The sequence below is a fragment of the Chrysochloris asiatica genome, unplaced genomic scaffold, assembly GCF_000296735.1.
Source record: "Chrysochloris asiatica unplaced genomic scaffold, ChrAsi1.0 scaffold00246, whole genome shotgun sequence".
NCBI lineage: Eukaryota > Metazoa > Chordata > Mammalia > Afrosoricida > Chrysochloridae > Chrysochloris > Chrysochloris asiatica.
In genome coordinates, this window is record NW_006408764.1 from 2,714,068 (window position 1) to 2,729,921 (window position 15,854).

General features: G+C 42.4%; 1 protein-coding gene and 1 pseudogene across 1 annotated transcript in view; one reads left to right on the forward strand and one right to left on the reverse strand.

The window, feature by feature from the left end:
- Positions 1 to 15,472, reverse strand: part of DAG1 (dystroglycan 1 (dystrophin-associated glycoprotein 1)) — an 86,572-nt gene extending 71,100 nt beyond the window's left edge. Inside the window, exon 1 of the mRNA XM_006873600.1 lies at positions 15,242 to 15,472. The gene's annotated coding sequence lies outside the window, so the exon portion shown is untranslated. The remainder of the gene's footprint in view (positions 1 to 15,241) is intronic.
- LOC102841295 lies at positions 235 to 701 on the forward strand (annotated as a pseudogene).
- Positions 15,473 to 15,854: the final 382 nt, after the last annotated feature.

The window sequence follows — 15,854 nt, forward strand, 5'->3', positions numbered from 1 at the left end:
TGAAACGATATACGGTGGAATGACTGTAAAACTAAAGTTCTCTCATGTAAAATACCATATAGTTCACAATAAAACATGAAAATAAATAAATTTTAAAAGTAAATAAAAATCAGTACAAATCTGCCTTACTTGGTATTATACGAGGTGGTTTCAACAAGTTCATGGAAAAATTAAATTAAAAGATAATGGACCGACCTTTCAGCCAGAACCGCCATCTTGCAGTAATCCACCAAAATGACAAACACAAAGGGAAAGAGGTGGGGGCACCCGCTATATGTTTTCCAGGCCTTTTAGATAACATGGGGCTGTTCCTTTGGCCACATACACGCAACTGTACAAAGCAATATTGTGGACATCAAGGGAATGAGCTCAGTTCAAAAAGGGATGTCCCACAAATGTTACCAGGGCAAAACTAGAAGAGTCTACAGTGTGACCCAGCATGCTGTCGGCATTGTTATGAACAAACAAGTTGAGGGCAAGATTCTTGCCAAGAGAATTAATGTGCGCACTGTGCATATTAAGCACTCTAAGAGCAAAGATAGCTTCCTAAAGCGAGTGAAGGAAAATGATCAGAAAAAGAGAAAGGTACCTGGGTTCAATTAAAGCAACAGCCTGCTTCCCCCAGAGAAGCGCACTTTGTGAGAACCAATGGAAAGGAGCCTGAGCTGCTAGAACCTATTCCCTAGGAATTCAAGGCATAACACGAGTAAAATATAAAGATGTCTGAGATGTACAAATGTTAGGTCAATGGTTGTAATTGTGGGGAAGTGTGGTGTCCTCCCCACACAAAGATGTAGTTCTTAAAGCACATTTTGTTCCACAATTTGCTTGATAATAAATGCCCTTACTATTGAAAAAATAAATAAAATTTTTCCACGAACTTTTCGAAGCCTCCCTCATAGATGCATTCCTGCAAAACTAAGCCACATCTCACTTATTTTGTCAGAAGCTTTATACTTAATATAAGGATAAGTTAAAAGATTCTTTAAAAAAAACTTTTATGTACAAATTAATTGCTAATTGCAACATTACCAAAGTAAGAAACAACCTTCTAAACTAGGGGCAAGTTAATTACTAGAAATGTTGTATTTATAGAACAAACTTCATCTTGAAATGCTAGGAGGAGAAACACAGGATGAGAATTATCTATACTCTGAACTAAACATGGTAAAAACACTACCCAAGGGATCTCTCAGGGGGACACCCATTGCTGCTGTTGTTTGGGGAAATCATAGTGACAAAGTATACAACAGAATGAAACAATGCCCTGTCCTGTGTCATCCTACAATTGTTGGTCCATTATTACAGCCACTGTGTCAAGCCATCTCATTGATAGTCTTCCTCTTTTTTGCTAATTCTCTACTTTGTCAAGCATAATGTCGTTCTCCAAGGACAGGTCCCTCCTGATAACATGTGCAAAGCACAAGAGACAAAGTCTCTCTGTCACCATCCTGGCTCCTAAGGAGCATTCTTTGCCAACACTATAAATGCATCGATTCTTCTTTGGTCTTTCTAATTCACTGTCCAGATTTTGCATGTAAATGAAGCAACTAAAAGATCACGGGTCTTGGTATGATGCTGTAGGAAATGCAAGGTCAGAGGTTCATACTCACCAGCTGCTCCTAAGAAACCCAATGCAGGGTAGCTAAGAGTTGAACTGACCCAATGCACTTCACAACAACAACAAAAAGATTATGACTTGGGGCAAGTACACCTTAAGCCTCAAGGTGACATATTTGCTTATGAACACGTGAAAGAGGTCTTTTGCAACAGATTTGCCAATGAAATCCGTTATTTGATTTCTAGACTGCTGTTTCCTTATTATTGTTGTTGTTAAGTGCCCTTTTCCAAGTGCATTTCCAAGGAGTGACAGGCAGACTTAAACTGTCAACCTTGTAGTTAGTAGTCCAGTGTTTACCCTACAATGCTACATGCTTCCATTATTTTAAGGTACCTTAAAATCATATGCATCTTAAAATTCTGTGACTAACCATTTTGCCAAGTTATAGATTATCCCTCATCTTCTTTATACAGATTACCAGTCATCTCTTTTCAGGTACCTTAGCTCATCTTCTAGTAAAAGGCTGTTTTAAAAGCTTTATCTTCTTGGCGAGCAGAAGTACTACAGGAAAAGAAGGAGCTCTGGTAGCGTAGTGATTACAAATCAGGATGCTAACCTAGAGTCAGCAGTTTGAAACTATCAGCTGTTCTGCGGAAGAAAGATGAGGCTTTCTGCTCTTGTAAACATTTACAGCCTCGGAAACCCTATACAGGGTCGCTATAAGTCAAAACAGACTCCACGGCACATAACCACCGCCACCACCAAATTGGTGAATGCCCCCAACTGAAATAGAATTATGCAACACTGAGCCCTGTTGGCATAGTAGGTTATGAGTTGGGGTGCTAAATGCATAGTCAGTAGTTCGAATCTACCACCCACTCCACAGGAAAAAGACGAGGCTTTCTACTCCTGTAAACATTTACAGTCTCGGAAATCTTATACAGGGTCACTATGATTTGGAAGCAACTTAATGGCACACAAACACCACCATTTAACAAAGAAAATGCAACTCAATCTCCTACCCACCCTACAATTAATCACTCTTCTTTGCCAAAGGTGGTTTACTAAGAATATGAAATTTTGCTGTATAGAAGACACAACAGTCAATCCAAGACCAAAGAGAAGGCTTCAAAGATCTAAAATTAATTCTAATGCCTATATTTTAGAAATTGATATTTTCAAAACAATTAGTTCAAGAAGGTGTCATTGATTCTATCTCCTACTCAATGAATAGTGCCTGAGGTTTTAAAAGTTTCTAAGTGGTCATCCAAGGCACAACAGTTGGCCCCTAATCACCTGGAGCAACAGGAATGTCAAGAATAGGAGAAGGCAATAATGTGTGGCTAACTGCGTCCAAGAACATCTGCCTGCTCTTCCATAAGACCAGAACTAACATTATTGAGCATTTTGATCAAAGATTCTATAAAAGAATCCTGATCAAAAGGGGGGAAATACAAAACAGAAATTAAATTCCCATGGACTCTAAACTTTCTGGAGCCATGGCAGATAAATGAACCCCAAAACTACTGCCCTGAAATAACCTTTAAACCTTAAAACAAAAATATCTCCGAAGTCTTCTTTAAACCAAACAGTAACTTAATTAATAAGAAATGTCTTACCTGAGCACTGTGTTAAGAACTATCTACATGAGATCAAACTGACAACAGCAACTGTCTAAAAGATTAGACAGAAAACTTAGGGGTCTTGAATGGAGGAGGTATAATTAAGAAAGGATGAGAAGGTTGCACAACCTGAATAATGTAATCAATGTCACTGAATTGTGTTATGTACAAACTGTTAAATTAGTAAATGTTCTACTGTATATAGTCCCCAAAACAGCAAAAAGTATGTATTTTAATGGCATAATTGAGAACAAAATCTCAATACTATTTAAAAACATTCCATGATGTTCAAGATAAAACATTGTTATGAAAGTGACGTTCTTAAAATTCAAATGATTGTTCTCATTAGAATCTTAATTCTAAAATATAAATTAAATAAACATACTGCTAGAGTTTTCTTATCAGATTTACATCACTCAGACACAGCACAACTTTATCAACTCAGACACCCTCACCACTGCATTCTATCTATCTCTCCACCTAGGACCCAAAGCAAAGCTAAGCAAATGCTAGCTATCAAATCTTAAATACAAGAAAATAGGAGACCCTATTCATGAAGGCTAAATTACGCCTTCTAACTAGTTTAATTTTATAAACTACTCTAAAACCTTATCTATAGAAATTGCTGTCTGAGCATTATTACTAACAATCAGGATGATGGGGGACTATCAAAAGGCAAAGTTATATGACTCCTAGGAAGACAGCTTTAATACCCAAAGACAAACACACATAGACGTACGGTGAAAAGACCAAAATAACAACTGGTATTCAAAACTGTCATTACCTTACTTCAAGGGAAGTATCTATTGGCCTAGAGTGGTTGTTAACATTGGAAATGCAAAGAAAGATGAGGCTAAGAAGTAACACTGACAAAGATGTAGAAATACTCCTTAAAACGGACGGGAGAGAAAACTTACTTCAGAAAAGGAGAAGAAAATCCCTAGCCAATACTAAGAAAATGAACATGCTACTTGGATTTAGTCCCACTTCACATTACCATGTGGTCAAATACAGTCTCTGCAGTCCTCATCTGGAATCCTGGTGTGACGCTGTAGAATAAGCACTAGACTGCAAGGTTGGTTTGAACCACTAGGTTGGCAGTTCAAACCTACCTACCAGCCACTTCTAGGAAACTTTATACTGTATCGCTCTGAGGTGGAACCAACTCAATGGCACTTAACATCAGTCTAGGGACTCTTCCTATATGAGCTAGAAAAAATACACAAACCTCACACTTATTTTGTCCATCTACAAAATGGTTCTATTACCACTTGCCATTCAGCTATGTTAGTTGTATGCCTCTTATCAAGTAGGCCATAATCAAACTAAACCCAACTAAAAAAGCACACAGAATCAAAACCACAGTGATACTATTTCACTCCCACTAGGATGGTTAAGAGCCCTGGTATAGCTCTACAGGATAAGCATTGGACAGATAACCATAAGGTCAGCAGCTGAAACCCACCAGGTCTGTCTTAGAAACCCTATACATGATGGCTATGACTCGGAACTGAGACTGGACAGCACACTACAGCAAAGATGGCTAAGACTTAAAAAAAAAAAAAAGAAAATAACAGATGATGATGAGGATATGAGGAAATGGAAACCTTTATCTATTGCTTGTGAGAATGCAAAACAGTAAGGCAGCTCCTCAAGAAATAAAATACAGAAGAAGTACTATGAACCAGCAATTCCACGTGTAAGTACCCAAAAGACTTGAAAACGGAGACTCAAGAAGACACTTGTACAGCAATGCTCACTGTAGTACTATTGACGATAGCCAAAAGTTTGAGGGACTCCATCAACAGATGAATGGGTAAAACAAGATGTAAAATATTCATACAATAGAATATTTTCTCAATCAGAGAAATGAAGTCTTGTTGCATGCTGTACTATGGCGGGAGCTTGAAGATAGTATGCTGAGCACAATAAACCAATCACAAAAGGAAAAATATCATATGATCTTGTTGTTGTTGAGTGCAACTCAGTTGGTCCCGACCCATAGTGACCCTGTATAGGGTTTCCAAGGAGCAGCTGGTGAGCTTGAGCCGACTTTGCAATCCAGCACATTAACCCACAGCACCACACAAGGGCTCCTATATGATCTTATTTGTATAATAATACAAGAAAATAAATAAATAAAAGAAAAGGTGAATATAGACAGACTAAAGTCGACTAGTGGCTTCAGGAGAAGGAAGAAGGTGGAAAAGGGGGATTAATGATGATGAAAAAAATCATACTGATTAAGAGTAGGGTCCTATAACCAATTATTGTAATTGCTTGTAACTGTTATCACTAAGCAATTACATAAAAAGTTGTATGATAAATATATTTACAACAACAAAAACACTATCCGCTTATGTACAACTAAATACCTCACAAGATTTGGTTTGTTGGTTTGGAGGTTTAGGGTCACGGTCTCATGGTACATCCTAGTTAATTGGCCTAATAACATGCTTAATGCTTCTGTTCTACTTCTTAGTTCATTATATAATGCCTGGGTCTCAAAAGTTTGCAAGTGGTCATCCAAGTCACAATTGCTCTCTATTCACCTGGAACAACACAAGAAAGAGGAGAGTAAGGAACAGGAGGAGGTTATGGAATATCTGACTAATTGCCTTCATCAACAACTGCCTCCTTTGCTATGAGAGCAGAAGAAATAGATGATACCCAGCTACCATTACTGAACATTTTGATAGAAGATTCCATAGTAGAATCCTGAACAAAAGGGGGAGAAATGCAGAATTTCAAATTCTTGCAGACTCTATACTTTCTGGAGCATAGCGACTGAATGTATACCTGAAATTACTGTCCTGAGATAATCTTAAACCTTGCATTAAAAATATCCCTGAGGTCATCTTTAAATCAAACAATAATTTAGTTTAATTAGTAAAGAATGTCTGCTCTGCATTCTGCTCTTTTAAGAACTATTTATATGGGATCAAAGTGACAACAGCAATTTGAAAGATGAGATAGAAACCTTTTGGGGCAGTGAGTTTGTTAATGAGGGAGGAACAACTTAGAAAACGAGAGTCAGAACAGTTGCACAACTAAAAGAATGCAATCAATGTTACTGAACTATACATGTAGGAACCATTTTGTATATTCTCAACAACAAAATAAATAAAAATCAGAAAAGGGGGGTGGGTAGCAAGCACAGACAAGGGGGCTCCAATTCCAAGCAAACCTCAATTTGCCCTTCACAGGTCAAATCTGCAAGCCAATGACAATTCTTTCAAAGAGTACAACCTAAAAGCCCATCACCCCTACCATGATTCTCTGAGTCTCCCAAGCTGAAGCCATTTTTTAAACCACTGGCCCCATGCCCCACCAAGGAGGACACCAAATCCTTTCTACATTTACATGCTCCCATTTCCTCACCATTACCCTCTGCCACCCTGGTTTGCCCCTGTAAAAGATTCAAATTGGTCTCCTTTTCTCCTCATCCCTTTCTGCTAGGGGCACAGGCACCACCCTACCCTATTCAGAACTGTAAATGGTTACCCACTGGCCCAGCATGACCTTCAGGTCAATCTTTTGCCTCATAACTCCTACAGCTCCAGCCTCTCCGTTCCTTAATCCTTAGATATGACCTGGTCTTTCCCTCTTCTATCCTTTTCTTATAGACTTGCCTGACTGGCTCAAACCTTCCTCCTTTCTTGCAGCCTAAAGACCTTCTTTATTCCACGTGTCTCCAGTCCTTACCAGGGCTTGGCTGATGCTGTCTTTCATCCCCAACTTCTCACTAGTATCTCTGGCTCCTTGCACTCAATGGTAAGTAGGTAAGTAGGCCTCTGCTGATACCAGCAGGCTTGGTTTCTGCTGAACTGCCTCATTTTGAGCATTCTTTCCCTCTTTTCATTCACTACTGGCCACTATTGTCATTTAGTTCATTATTTTCTTATTGGGGAATCCTGGTGTGGTGCTGAAGGGGTAAGCACTGGACTGTATGGTCAGTTCGAACCACAGAGTGGTGTGGCGGTTCAAGCCCATCAGCCAAACCCTATACAGGGTTACTATGAGTCGGAATCGACTCAAGGACACTCAACAATAACATCTTCTTGTTGGAGTCCAGGTGTGGCACTGTAGTATAGGAACCACAAGGTCACGGGTTCTAACCCAGCCAGCCACTCCTCAGAAACTTTATACAAGGTCACTATGAGTCAGAACCAATTTGACACACTTAACATCATCTTTTTGTTGGACAACAGTAGCAACCAACTGTCCTCTAGTCCAGTACAGCCTCCACACTAACACTGGAAGACTTACTTATTAAAACTAGGAGCTAATCTCACCACAGTGGTGCTCTATGACTTCAAAGTTTCCTACTCTGATATAATTCCAAACTCCTACATACGCCATCTGGCCCTAGCCCAATCTTCCAAAACACACAGAAAAGTTGCCCATTGTTCTCCTTCCCAGGATGTGACCTTCATACTGCCACCATCTTCCCAAGTCAAATCATTAAGCCTACTTGAAGGTTATTTGTCAGTTTGTCATATTGTGGTGGCTTACACGTTGCTGTAATGCTGGAAACTAGATCAACAGCATTACAAATACCAACAAGATCACCCACAATGGACAGGCTTTAGCAGAGCTTCCAGACTAAAAAAAAAAATATGAAGAAAGACTTGGCAATCAACTTCCTAAAAAATTGGCCACAAGGCAAGTGTTCGGGTCACCTCAGGGCAAACCCCCTTCCAAGACTAAGACTCAATGGGAATACACAAGCAGACATGCGCTCTGATTGGTGACCATGTTTGTCACCAATAAGGGAAAGTGAGGGGAAAACAGCAATGAAGCTGCAAGCTAAGCCCTACAACATTCAATAGATTCCTGTGAATCCAGGTAGAGACCTGGTTGGCCAGCAGTGTGGCAAAACCTAGGGACTCTTGGGCCCAGAGTCAGTAACATAGCCACAGAGGACTACAGTGGAGAGCGAAGCGTCCAGCTGATAAGAAGAAAGGACATATTTATAAGAACCACCACATTTGCAGATAGTACCCACTCAACCTGGCTTCAATGACTGGATGATCAGAGCTCAACTAGAAGAAGGAAAAAGAGGGTGAAAAAGAGTAATCTGATACAATTTGATGAACTTAACCTACACCTATGGATGCAGTTGCTCAAAAGAGGTCACAAATCTTTACAGCGAGGATCATTCCCACCCCTCCATACAGAGTAGACAGGTATGGGCACCTTGGACATTGGTTACCTGAAATGGGGGGCTACAAAGCCAAGAAGTGACTGGCTTACAAGCTTTCAAGAGGGAACCTAGATCCAGAGGGTACGGAGGAAGGTGGAATCTCCACTGAGTAGTATCCAAGCTGTCTGGACGGGGCTCACAAAATGAGATGGGGATAGGTCTCTTGTGGTACAACAGTGAATAACTGTTATCAGGACTGACTGTGAGGGTTGGAAATGTAAAGGTGGATGTTTTGTAGAAAAAGGAAGGGAATGATTGACTACGCAGTCCAGGAGCGGAGGTCCCTGGAACCATCAAGGTAGAAGAGCAGAGTGCGAGACCATACCCAAAAAAGCAGTGACGACAGAGATGGAGGCAGAGACGATAACGTGGAGAGATGGAGCGGTTGGGAACTCTAAACCCAGAGAGGGAGAGGGGCTGTGTGCTGATGACGAGGGGTGGGGAACAGGCTTGCAGGGTATATACCCTTTGGTTGGTTGATGATGCATGGAGGAGATTGTAACCATGGCAATGAAACGATATACAATAGGATGAATGTAAATCTAATGTTCTCACATAATTCACAATAAAACATTTCTTAAAAAGAAACTGGCCAGCGAATACCTTATGGAGAACAGAGGAACTCTATCTGATATGATGCTGATATGATTCCTCTCAAGTTGGAATACAAAAAATGACTGCAGAAGAACTGCTTCCCAAAGTAAAGACAAGCTTAATGACATGGATGAACAAACTTTCAATTGCTCATATACAAGTTCAAGCTGAAGCTAAAGAAAATTAAATTTTAAGTCCTTGAGAGCCAAAGCACAACCTAGAGTATGCTGCCATTAAGTGCTGTCAAGTCAATTCCAACTCATAGCATCCCAGTATAAGATTTCTGAGGCTATAAATCTTTAGGAGCAGAAAACCTCATCTTTCTCCCATGGAGTGGCTGGTGAACTTGAACGGCCGACCTTGCAGTTCAAACGCTTTGAAGTCTGACACATTAACCCACAGTGCCACAGCAGAACACCAATAAACAATATAGGAAGTATCAAAAGAAGATGAAAGGAACGTACAAAGTAATTGTACCAAAAACAACTGGTCAACATTGAATCATTTTAGGAGACAGTATATGATCAAGATCCAGTGTGGGAAGCATTGGTGAAAACCAGGCCCCAGGAATTCACAAACTACCGAGTGAGATGTATCTTAGTCATCTAGTCTGCTATAATAAAAATATCACAAGTGGATGGTTTTAACAAAAATTTATTCTCTCACAGTTTAGGAAGGTAGAAGTCCAAATTCAGAGTGCCAGCTCTAGGGGAAGGCTTTCTCTTTCTGTCAACTCTGGAGGAAGGTCCTTGTTTCCTTTTCAAGGTTTGCAGACCTGGCATTCCTGGGAGAACTACTTGTTATCTTAGCATCAATCTTCCCCTGGGTCTAGGAGGTTCCCAGCGAAGGGACCCTGGGCCCAAAGGATGTGATCCACTTCCAGCTCTTCTTTTTGGTGGCAGTCAGCATCACTCCTCTGCTCACTTCTCTCTTGAAAAATAAAAGGTGATGCAGGACACACCCCAGGGAAATTCCCCTTACATTGGATCAGAGCTATGACCTGGGTAAGGGTGGTATCCCATCATAAAATCTTGGTTCATTAACATAACAAATAAAACATAATCTTCCTTAACATAACTGAATCCTGCCTCATTAACCATAGGCAAAAATTAGAATTTACAACACATAAGGAAATTACACCAGATCACAAAACAGAAAACCATACAATACTGGGAATCATGGCCCAGTCAAGTTAACACATTTTGGGAGTGGGAAACAATTCAATCCTAGTCATGATGTTTCAATATTCACTTATATGGGCCAAGTAACTTGGCCAACCAAGTTACTGGACAAAATCTACATTCATGCCCCTTCCAAAGAAAGGTGATCCAATGGAATGTGGAAATTAATCAACAATATCATTAATATCACACACAAGTAAAATTTTACTTAAGTTAATTTTTTTAAGTTACAGTAGCACAGTGCCAGAAATCCAGGCTGGATTCAGAAGAGGACATAGAAGGAAGGATATCATTGTTCATATAAAATAAATCTTGACAAAATGCAGAGACCACCATAAAGATGTTTGTTGTTGTTGTTGTTAAGTGCCATCGAGTCGGTTCCAACCCATAACGACCCTGAACACGGTTTCTGAGGCTGTAAATCTTTATGGGAGCAGAAAGCCTGATCTTTCTCCCGCGGAGCAGCCGGTAATTTCGAACTGCTGACCTTGCGGTTTGCAGCCCAATTCGTAACCACTACGCTACCAGCTCCTTTATAAAGATATTTACCTGTTTTATTGATTATGAGAAGGAATTTGACTGTATGGATCATAACAAATTAAGGATAACAATGAGAAAAAGAGAATTCCAGAACATTTCATTGTACTCTTGTGGAACCTATACACAGACCAAAAAATATTCATTTGGATAGAACAAGGGGATACTGCGGTGGTTTAAAATCAGGAAAGGTGTTTGTCATGGTTTCAACATACTTATTCAATCTGCATGCTGTGCAAATAATCCAAGAAGCAGGACTATATGAAGAAGAATGTTGTTGTTGTTATGTGCCATCGAGTCGGTTCCAACCCATAGCGACCCTGTATAGGGTTTCCGAGGGTGTAAATCTTTACAGGAGTAGAAAGCCTCATCTTTCTCCCGCGGAGCAGCTTGTAGTTTCAAACCGCTGACCTTAAGGTTCGCAGCCCGATTCGTAACCACTACGCTACCAGAGCATCAGAATTAGAGGAAGACTCATGAACAACCTGATATATGCATATAACACACCTTACTTCCTAAAATCCATGGTACCTAACAACAACAACTTCCTGAAAGCAAAGAGGACTTGAATCACTTACTTTGAAGACCAAAGACTACAGCCTTCAGTATGGATTACCAAAAACCAAACTAAAAATAATGCTGTCAAGTCAACTCCAAGGCATAATGATTCTACAGAACAGGATAGAACTGTTCCTTAGAGTTTTCCAGACTGTAAACCTTTACAGGAACAAACAGCCTCACCTTTCTCCCTCAGAGTAGCTAGTGTGGGTTTGAACCTGACCCTTCGGTTAGCAGTGCAATGCTTAACCCTGGGGTCCTTCACTACGGAGTACACTTCAATATAAAGAAAACAAAAAATCCTCACAACTGAACCAATAAGCACCATGATGATTAATGGAGAAAACAGTGAAGTTGTCAAGGATTTCATTGTATTCGGATCCATAATCAATGCCCATGGAAACAGCAGTCAAGAAATCAAATGACATATTACAATAGGCAAATCTGTGTTTAAAAGCAAAAAGATGTCACCTTGAAGACTAAGGTGTGCCAACCCTAAATAATGGTCTTCTCAGTTGCCTCATATACATGCAAAAACTGGACAATAAGGAAGACCAAAAGAAAAGTGATGCATTTGAATTACTGTGAAGAATACTGAATATACCATAGACTGCCAGAAGAATGAGTAAATGTCCTAGAAGAAGTACAGCCAGAATGCTTCCTAGAAGCAAGGATGGTGAAACATCACCTTACATATTTTGGTCAAGTTATCAGGAAGGAACAGTCCCTGGAGAAGGACATCATGCTTAGTAAAACAGTGGGTCAGAGAAAAAGAGGAAGACTCTCAGTAAGATGAATTGGCACAGTAGCAACAAAGAACTCAAATATAACAAGGATTGTAAAGGTGACACAAGAACCATGTAGTGTTTCATTCTGTTGCACATGGGGTCACTATTATGAGTTGATGGCATGCAACAAGAACAATGACAATCCACCTCCAATACAGGCTCTTCCCCTAAAGTCTATGCTCCCTGGCTTAAAGCCCAAGTTTCTTGGCTTAATTCAGCATGGTCTCCACAGCATCCAGCACAGACTCCAGAAAGGCTATATTCCTGGGAAAAGGCCTTTATAGTGTACTTTCAGAGTTCCATGTGGAATTCTTATTGTCCTGCCTCTCTATCCACTACCAGACACCTAAGCTTAAACTTGATCTTCAACCAGAGAAATACCCAACTGAGATCATTATCAGTTTGATGAAACATAAAAGCTGATGGCTATAATCGAATATTCAGTCTTGGTTCAAATCCTGTCTCTGCCACAAGATAACAGTTGTGTGACCTTAGGCATAATCATTCTTCTGTGACTCAGTTACTTCAACCCATATAAAGCATTTTTGCAAGCATCAATGATATGTTAGTGCATACAGAACAGGTACACAGGAGGGCCTCAAAAGCAGCTGCCCTGCCCTACTAAATCCCTGACCTAGGAGCAGCAGAAGCTGGAATAATAGTGAGATAAAGGATTGAACATTTCCTCATCTGCCTCAGCAAAAATGAATACACATTTAATCTCAGAGGCTATGATATCTACTCTGACCAAGAGTAAATGCAATGCCCTAGGTTCAGATGAAAGATAATCAAGTACCAAGCCTCTCCTTCCCCGAGTAACTATTTCAGTGTATTTGATAAAATAACCCCAAGGTTCCCCAGGTCCCACCATTCTCAAGGTTTAATAAACAGCAGCAAACTTGTGGTGACCACATTTGGTTCTATCAGGAGAAGTGGTTCAAATCCTTGGTCATACTTGGTCTTCTGTCCCCGTTCCTGAATGCAAGGTTCCTTTCCTTGTCCTGGTTTGGCATCCCCTCTGCTCTACCTTCTTTGCCTCTTTTCTTATAGTTACCCCTCCATCCTGTCTCTCCTCCGTTGGCTGATCTCCCTGGTTTCGATTGGAATTTTTGCTTTATACTCAAGGAGTGTGGGACCTAGGGAAAGCTTTTAATCAGCACAGTAGCATGATCCAGACTTGTGTTTAGAAAGGTGTTGGTGGTCACAAAGAGAATGGTGGGAAGGGGAGGGCATCAGAACTTCTAGCAAAGTTCTGGTCTCCCACCTGTCAAGCTGGAATAGTCACTATTACTATTTTAAGCACTTGTGTACATGTGGTTCTCTGTATCTGGACCTTACTGTCCCCCAGTTAATTCCCACTGGCCTTCCAAACCACGACTCAGGAAACTCCTTTCCTCAGGCTCCCAAAGCGCCTTGTACACTCAAAGACAGACACTATCAATCATGGGATCCCCAACTTCTGCTGCCCTCCAAATTAAGTTCCTTAAGGGTAGAACCTGCCTCTTTTACGTGGGTCCCCAGGACCTATCACAGAATCTGGCAAGTAGTGAAACCAAATAGTTGTTGAATGAATGAATGCACTTTGCCAAATCCATTTTTCAGAACCGTGAGAACTTGCCATCAGCCTCCTTCATCACAAGCTTTCATGTTCCAACCATGTTTGATGTGTGTGTAGTACTACATACTTAGACATTTATGTTGTTACTTTTTTTTTAAGTGCTGTCAAGTCAGTTCTGACTCACTGTGACCCTGCATAGGGTTTCCAAGCAGCAGCTGGTGGATTTAAATCACCACTGTGGTTAGCCACATCAGGACATTTATACAGTATTCTGAGGTGGCGCTAGAGGATAATACACTGGACCACAAGGTGAATCTGAGCCACAAGGTCGAAAGTTCAAACCCACCAGATGCCCTTTGGAAATTCTATACAGGGTTGCTGAGTTGGAACCGACTCAAGGGTGCATGACAACAAATGGCCTATTACAGTCCCACTACATATCCAACTCCCTCAAATCTGATTTCTCCAAGACACCATTCCTCAGCCTCCTTTGAGCATGCAGGACATGAGTTCTTTCCTGGCTCGAAGGCAAAGTTGAATTCAACTTCTCCAGATTCAAACTATGGATTTTTATACTGCCAAAAAATGTTCAAGTCAAATTCTATTTTTACAGGGACATTACAAAATTATCACAATATCTCCAAACTCTAAACACAGAACAACTTGATAAAACTGCAATACCCAATCTACACTAGAAATTCCAAAACACCTGGAAGCACATTCAGGTCTTTATCTGGACTTCTGTCCTATAAACATCACCCTCCCTGCACGGAGTCTGGGTTCCATGCCAAGAATCACTTCTACTCGATTATTTAGGGAAACAGCAGGCCAGGCTCTTAAGTTAGAACTAAACTCTAAGCTATAAACGTGCTGTCCGAGGCTCTGGCTCCGACCAAGGCAAACTTCAAAATCACCATTAAAACTAATTCTGAAGTAACAATTTATAAATCTAAGTACTCCTGCCTCTCAAGTTATTAAGTAGAAACTGCATTTTAATCACCAGTTAACTTTGTAAGAAATTAACTTCTTGTTGTTCTCAACACAAAGTATAATTTCTCTGGGAGACATCCTCCAAATATACTCATTTTTGAGTATCAGGGTGAAGCCTGATCTTACAAATATCAAGTGAAAAGGAAAAAGGTAGTAAGGCTTCCAAAGCAACTCAAGTGGGCGGGAGATGCGAAGGACTCAGGGTGTGAGCAGACTCAGGAAGCAACGGAAGCGGCTCTCCAGCCCCTGGCGGGGTTTCCAAACCCTATCCTCGAGATCCGGACCAGCTGGGCCGCGACCCCCGTTAGGATTCCGTCCAAGAGGCCGCTCGCAGGCCGTACACGTCCGCGGCCGATAAGCAGGCCCCACGTTCCCGGGAGCGCGAGCCGGGCTGAGGCCTGGCCCGTAGCCGCGGCGCGCAGTCCGGGCAGGCAGGCTTTCAGAGCCGTCGCTCAAAGGAAGGAAAGCAGGGGGGTGGCTCCGCCCGGGCCGCGCCGCCGCCTCACCCGCAAGGACGTCCGAGGCTGTGTCCCCGCCCCGGGCCCAAAAGCAAGCAGCAGCAGGTGTTCCGCCGAGGCCCAGCCGGCAGCGGGGGTGGGGGCCCGGACATCCACGCACCGCGGCAAGGGACGGGCGACGCACTCACCGAGAGGCGGCGGACGGGCAGCGGCAAGTGCCTGCTCCTCCCGGCCCGCAGGACGCCTCCGCTGCTCCCTGGGAACTCGGCGCTATGCTACCGTCGCCGCCGCCGCCGAGCCCAAGGAGCGCGAGCGCCGCGCCGCAGCCTCCGCGCGAGCACGTACCGGGTGGTGAGAGGGCGCCGAGCGCGAGGGCGGGGCGCACGGCTGGAGCCTAGCAACCGCCTGACACGCGAGTGCCGCAGCCAATCCTGCTGCCAGTTCCGCGCGGCGCTGACCGACCGTCGGCGCACCGCCCGCTTCTGCCTGCGTCTGCCGCCCCGCAGGGCGCCGCACCCGGGCTCAGGCTCCACCTCCGACCTCTCCGCGCTGCTCATTGGTTCACCACGCCCCCCACCCGGATAAACACGCCCTATCTTTGAAGCTCCGCCTTGGACCCCGCCAGGTCGGTCCACTGGACTCGCCTTAACGTGTTCTGCTTACCTGGATTTCCAGACCTAGGTGGGGGAGCCGAGCTCTGTCCAACCTCAGACTTTTGGTATCTGAAGCGCGTCCACTACCAAAAGCCACTGGGCAATTAAGCTGGAAAACCGGTCTGGCCGCAACTGGCCTTCGGCTGCT